The sequence below is a fragment of the Palaemon carinicauda genome, chromosome 6, assembly GCF_036898095.1.
Source record: "Palaemon carinicauda isolate YSFRI2023 chromosome 6, ASM3689809v2, whole genome shotgun sequence".
Lineage (NCBI taxonomy): Eukaryota > Metazoa > Arthropoda > Malacostraca > Decapoda > Palaemonidae > Palaemon > Palaemon carinicauda.
This window is the reverse complement of record NC_090730.1, coordinates 151,458,703-151,466,202: the sequence shown is the minus strand read 5'-3', so window position 1 is coordinate 151,466,202 and position 7,500 is coordinate 151,458,703.

Genomic DNA, 7,500 nt, shown 5'->3' with positions numbered 1-7,500 from the left:
ACTCAATAATTCTCTTAACTTTAGCCAAACCCTTTTCTGCATCACCCGAATCTTGTTTCCTTTTTAATGGCCTCAGAGGCAAGTCAGTGACAAAATCTTGCAAATTTGGGTTGATCAATAAAACGATTAAAACAATCTTTTTACCTTTTCTAACATTCCTGCTCAAGACGAATGACAATTTGAAGCCGATTTGGAAATGCACCGTTATCCATATTTCTCCTGACAGAGAGCTCTGACAGGAAAGCATTCAACTTTTCTATTGATGACGAAAGACAAATTGGAGTCGAACAACGAGTTGGGAGAATTTTGAAGACTAATCCGGATGGGAGCCTGTTAGGAATTTCCAAAAGGAAGACGTCCAATTGGAGTGCCTCTCCTTAGAAGTCCTTCCTTTTTTAGAGAAAAAACAAATTACTTCAGATTGAAGAATTCTCGATCTTTCTCTGGTCCTTCAATATTCTCTACTTATGTGCAGTTTCCGCTTATTCTGCACAATCTTTATTTTTGGATCCTCTTTACTTTCTCCTTTCAAATCCCACCTATCGTAAACTGATCAGCAAATAATTAGTTCTGCTTTTCGGATTCTTTATTTCTCCTCTCCCGTTCTTCTTCCTGTATTTTCTGTCCGAATCCTTTCAAATAAATCAGTTATTAGTCTTCAATATTCTTGTTTTGCTTTTCATGACTGCCTTCCTGATTCCACTTGTCGTTGATCCCTTTATGACGAGGTATTTTGGTTTTCTTTCAAAGTCGTACACTCAACAATTCTCTTAACTTTCACCAAAGCATTTTCTGCAAAACCCAAATCTAGTTTCCTTTTTAATAGCCTCATGGTGAGTCGGTGATAAAACCTTGCAAATTTGGGTTGGTCAATAAAACAGTCACAACGATCTTTTTTCGTTTTCTAACATTAAAGCCGATTGAAAATGCACTAGTATTCCATATTTCTCCTAACAGAGCCTAAGAATCTTTTGAAGCTCTGACAGGAAAGCATTCAACTTTCCTACTGATGACGAAAGACAAATTGGAGTCGAACAAGGAGTTAGAGGAGTTTTGAAGACTTTTTGAAGACTTTTTGGAGCCTGTTAGTGATTTCCAAAAGGTCTTCATGTTTTTTTAAAAATAAGCTAGATACAGGAACTCTATATTGTTGGCTCAGCGGGGATGCCTGCTTCCCGCTAGCCCGGAGGGCCTCCCCCCTTCCCACTGGCAGGGTGGATCTCCCCCCTTCCCACTGGCCGGGAGGGGATCCCCCATTCCTGCTGGACGGGCGGGGCTTCCCCCCTTCCCGCTGGCCGGGCCGGGCTCCCCCCTTCCCGCTGGCAGGGCGGGGATCCCCCCTTCCCGCTGGCTGGGCGGGGATCCCCCCTTCCCACTGGCCGGGCGGGGCTCCCCCCTTCCTGCTGGCAGGGCGGGGATTCCCCCTTCCCACTGGCAGGGCGGGGCTCCCCCCTTCCCGCTGGCAGGGAGGGGCTCCCCCCTTCCCGCTGGCAGGGCGGGGCTCCCCCCCCCTTCCCGCTGGCAGGGTGGGGCTCTCCCCTTCCCGCTGGGAGGGTGGGGCTCCCCCCTTCCCGCTGGCCGGGAGGGGATCGCCCCTTCCCGCTGGACGGGCGGAGCCCCCCTTCCCGCTAGACGGGCGGGGCTTCCCCCCTTCCCGCTGGCAGGGCCGGGCTCCCCCTTTCCCGCTGGCCGGGCCGGGCTCCCCCTTCCCGCTGGCAGGGCGGGGCTCCCCCCCTTCCCGTTGGCAGGGCGGGGCTGCCCCCTTCCCGCTGGCAGGGCGGGGCTGCCCCCTTCCCGCTGGCAGGGCGGGGCTCCCCCCTTCCCGCTGGCAGGGCGGGGCTGCCCCCTTCCCGCTGGCAGGGCAGGGCTGCCCCCTTCCCGCTGGAAGGGCGGGGCTCCCCCCTTCCCGCTGGCAGGGCGGGGCTCCCCCTCCCGCTGGCAGGGCGGGGCTCCCCCCTCCCGCTGGCAGGGCGGGGCTCCCCCCTTCCCGCTGGCAGGTCGTGGCTCCCCCCTTCCCGCTGCCTGGGCAGGGCTCTCCCCCCTTCCCGCTGCCTGGGCGGGGCTCCCCCTCTTCCCGCTGTATATATATGTGTGTATATATATATACACACACACATATATATACACATATATATACACACACATGTATATATATACATATATATATATATATATATATATATATATATATATATATATATATATAAGCACACACACATATATATATACATATATATATGTATATATATCTATATATATACATATATATATCTATATATATACATATATATACAAATATACATAAATATATATATATACACACAGATATATACATATATATACACACATATATATAAACACACACATTCTGTATATATATATATATACAAATATACATAAATATATATATATATATATATATATATATACACACAGATATATACATATATATACACACATATATATAAACACACACATACTGTATATATCTATATATATATATATATATATATATATATATATATATATATATATATATATATATATATATATACAGATATATATGTATATACATATATATACATACATAGTTGATGTACAGTTTGGAGTATTAGCAGTAGCCTACTAGACACAGAACCCGATATAGCAGGGAAAAATTGACCCTCAAAGGGCATATGACAAGCAGTTATCTAGAAAAAAAAAATCAGAATCTTGATACCGTAATTTTCAGCACATCCTGAGGGCTCTATGCGGGTTGGTTCTTCAGGTCGTTTTCTCTGGTAGTATGATGGAAACTCATTAAACTGGACTTTTGAATCTTAGGAATGGGTTCAGTCATACGAGGGACTAATTTCAGGCCATTATCTTTACAGAATCCAAATTCTTCCATGTAGACTCCAACTGTGCCTTCAACTGATCCAGTTCCATAAACATCAGACACCAGCTGATCAAAGTTGTCTCAGTCGCCATGAAACACTGTTCCTTCAGGTTGATCCTTAACCACATTACTATTACTGATTACTGAAACACTTTCAACCATGTTTATGCCAGGACAGTTTCCAATTCAATAGAAAAAGCAAAGGACTCATAATTACCTAGTTTGTATAGGAAAGTAGTTGATTATTTAGATTTGAAGAGATGGCGGAGTGTCATACATAAGATATGCGTTTTCATCTTCCACTGTCCACCTGTTGCTGCTTTACACATATCTTGACTAACTGATAGTACTAATATTCATTCTCGATCTGATGGGTCCCACTTACCACACACTAGTGTAAATACAGATTGTAGAACATAAGCAGGAATTTCCTATGGTGGATAAGGAACGTCACTAGATTTGGTGGGCCATAGAAATGTCTTGGTTTCTTTGAAGGCATTGAGTAATCTAGTGTAAAGCTTAAGAGCAACTTCTTTGATCCAGTCACCATCTCACAAATCATAAGCAGAAAGAACAATTGTTTTTTGTGATTCCAAAGATTTACAAAATATCAGTGTGTCTTTATATGGGGATGATCAGAAGTCGATGCTGTCTTTCAGGTCAGAACAGTGTTCAATCTTCAACCTGAGATTGACTAGTTACTTCACAAGCTTTTTCATTATTGTTATTGTTGCATAGATTCTCATTATACACATTTCTAAATGACAAAGTTTTAGAACCCGATCTTTGTGAATAACTTCTCTTTTTATAAAATCGTAGATGCGAAAATGCTTTCTCTATACATCTTTTCTAGTCTGATGTTTCCTCAGTTTCTGTGATGGTGTAACACTGTTGAGGTATTCGTCTCACTAAAAACTGCTTGGGTCGGCACTCATGAAATTAGGTGTCCCTTGCGAAATGATCTAGTCTTCTTATCTTGCATTGTAAATCTTCATCATTTAGTTAAAATTTCGCTTTCTTCAATGTTTTTATATGTATCTAAGTGGAACTTCTGCAAGCTATGTATATTACCAGAGTCCTTTACCTTGTCACCTTTAAAAAATATACAATATTTACCAAACATCACTATTGAACATCTCTTTTTGGCGACTTGTTCACTTACATTCAAGCAGTTTTTTTATGCTTAACAATGTGCGGCGACCAATTCAAAAACACTCTCGTCGGCAACTTTCTAGATAAACAAACAAATGAACAATTAAGTAAGAAAAATAATTAATCTTTACTTCGAACTACATTTGAGAAAATACCTTTACATTTTCTAAAAAAAAAAAAAAAAAATTAAAGGCCCCTTATCTTTTACAATAAGTTTGGAATTTGTCAGGAGAAAAACTCATCGTTTACTTATTTTGGAGGCTTAACAAATGCTTCTTGGTCCCAAGGATTCAGAAACCCTTTATATATACTGTATTTAAATATATATATATATATATATATATATATATATATATATATATATATATATATATATATATATATATATATATATGTATATATATATATATATATATATATATATATATATATATATATATATATATATATATATATATATATATATATATATATATAGATATATATATATATATATATATATATATATATATATATATATATATATATGCGTGTGTGTGTGTCTGTGTCTGTGTGTGAATATATATGCATCTTATTTTGTATATATACGTACGTCTTATTATTTTTTTGTATATATATATATATATATATATATATATATATATATATATATATATATATATATAATATATAGGGTATATATATATATATATATATATATATATATATATATATAATATATAGGGTATATATATATATATATATATATATATATATATATATATATATATATATATATATATATATATATATATATAAACAGCTCATTTGCAAAATTAACACTACTGAAGGAGCGATTATCTTCGATGAAACTTGAATCCATCTATCAAATTTGCTTCATTAAGATCTTTTATCTCTCGATAATAAGACAATCCATAGCTTACGGGTTTTTACTGAGGTTGCTAGTTTTCATCATCAAATAAAGTAACTTCCTGTTCCTTTGGTCCAGTTTTTAGGAGATAATCAGCCAACCTTGTCAGCATCCAAAAAATCCTCTAGCAGCAGTCATATGATCCTTTTGTATCCAGATATACCTTACTAAAAAAGTGCAGTTAACAAAGCGATCAAGCTGCAATTACTGGTTTACCATAACTCCAAAAATAGCTCATTCAAAAAGGCATTGCTTGTTTATTGGAAAAAGCTTGGCCTCTTCTAGTATGTAGTCATATTCTTATAGGAAGCCACAAAACAAATTTCTATGAGGAAAAACTGCCCTTTTGAGTACGTTTGGAGTTGAGGTCAACCAATAATTGCAGTTTTATCGCTTGGTTAACAGCACTTTTTAGTAAGGTATATCTGGATACGAAATGATCCAATAAATACTGCTGGAGGATTTTCTGGGTGCTGAAAATACGTAGTGGGTGACGCTTGAGAAAAAAAAAAGGGGGGGGGGATAAAATACCAAGACACTGGACACTGCCACATTCATACATACTCTGGTGAGTTATGAATGAACTCAAATGTTGGTAACTTAGGAAACATCAACCCCTTCTTAATTCTACATAGATAGTTAATTGGCTGTTTATTAAAACCTTCCATACTCATTTACCATATATCTCACAATCCATCTTTGCAGCACATTTTAAGTCTTCATTTCTTCCTTTTTAGTATCAATTGTAAATGATGGCGAGGCATTTCCTGCATACAGAACATACACAGAGTTTTTATGGAGTTTATTTATTAGGTGCACAAAGATACGCAAGTCTATAGTAATTATTCTATTAAAAATTGGGGATACTTTTGAAACGTAATACTTTTGTGTGCTACATTATCGTAATCATTTGATATCTCTATCTCTCATCATCATCATTTTCATAATGATCATGAATCCTCCAACTCCGTAGAACTTAAGTAAATCTGAAACCACTTAAGTGAGTGATCTGATGATGACATTTAAGCCTCTTAAATCGACCCCCAAAGGGGCCTTTAGTGCTTATGTTAATTAGGGCACTTATTAAGGAAAGATGAAGGCCGGACGTCTTATTAATGCAGACAATGCGAATAATCCTTGTGTGAAATTGGGGGTTGTTAATGAACTGAGAGAGAGAGAGAGAGAGAGAGAGAGAGAGAGAGAGAGAGAGAGAGAGAGAGAGAGAGAGAGAGAGAGAGAGGGGGGGGGGGGGAGTTGGTGGGCCGTGGGGTTATGGGATTAAAAAATTTTCTAACTGCAAGTAATTTTGGTTTTTGTAAAAACATATCTCTCTGTGTCTTTGTGCATTTATTATTGTTAACAGATTTAAATTCGCCATATGATTATGAGATTAAAAATGAAATGACTTGCTAGAAGATTCTTTAACAATGGTCATGATGATACACAGTAAGACGGACATTCATGTTCCACTTTCCTATTTCTCGGAATCACCGACAGGGTCAACATTATCAAAACAATGTAAGATTTTCCTCTGGTTTACCCTACAAACTCATATAAAATTTTGGAGATTTTCAGCAGCAGAGGAATGAACTGCGCTAGGCCATATTTTTCTTAAATTGAAAACTTCAGTATGGAAAGACATGGGTTTCATCTTATTTTTAATAGATTTTATATAGTTATGAAATCAACAGACTAAGAATTCTTCATGGCTAATTGATTTTGTTGATATTTGAATATGTGTAGTGTTATATATAATCAATATTCGCTTTTCATGTCCCTCACCGCAAGAAAGATAAAGACATATATAAATTATATATATATATATATATATATATATATATATATATATATATATATATATATATATATATATGCGTGTCTATGACAGAGAAAATCGAAGGTAAATGGCCAAACGACATTATCATATGTGCAGCATTTATTGAAGAGCAGAATTTCGAACGAGCTGTTCACTAAACTTATCGAACTTCAGACCATCTTGGATAAAACATTCCACTCCGTTTAATGCCGTATTTTTTCCGCAACTCTGATATCATAGATACGTTCTTTCTCAACTTCATCCAACTAATTCAACCTTTTGATCTCAAGTCGTTTTACCAGATCAAACATCGAGATTAGCATTATGGATTAGTCTTCGCTATGATCTCATACAACTTTCCCCTGACCTGACTTTGATCTCTTGGTCTCTTAGCATCTCACCAGAACTAATATCGACAATGCATGAATCACCTCATTCTTGCCTTTCATTTGAATGGGTCAAAAGATTGTGAGCGAAGAAATAGGAAAAAGAAACGCAAAAATAAGAAAAAATGTAGGTACTGAATTCCATCCTTTTTCCCCTCAGAGTACAAGAGGTTACCTAACCCAGCCACTGAGGGGCGCAAGCCAGCCTCAACTTGGTGCCGGTGTAAAGGTTTCAAGTTACCCCCAGTTTCAAGCTACCCCCCGGGAATTTGAAACCGGTTTTAAATTACCGGTGAGGTATTTTGAAACCGGTTTCAAGCTACGCCATCTGCTTTCAAGTTACCCCCTCATCTGAATA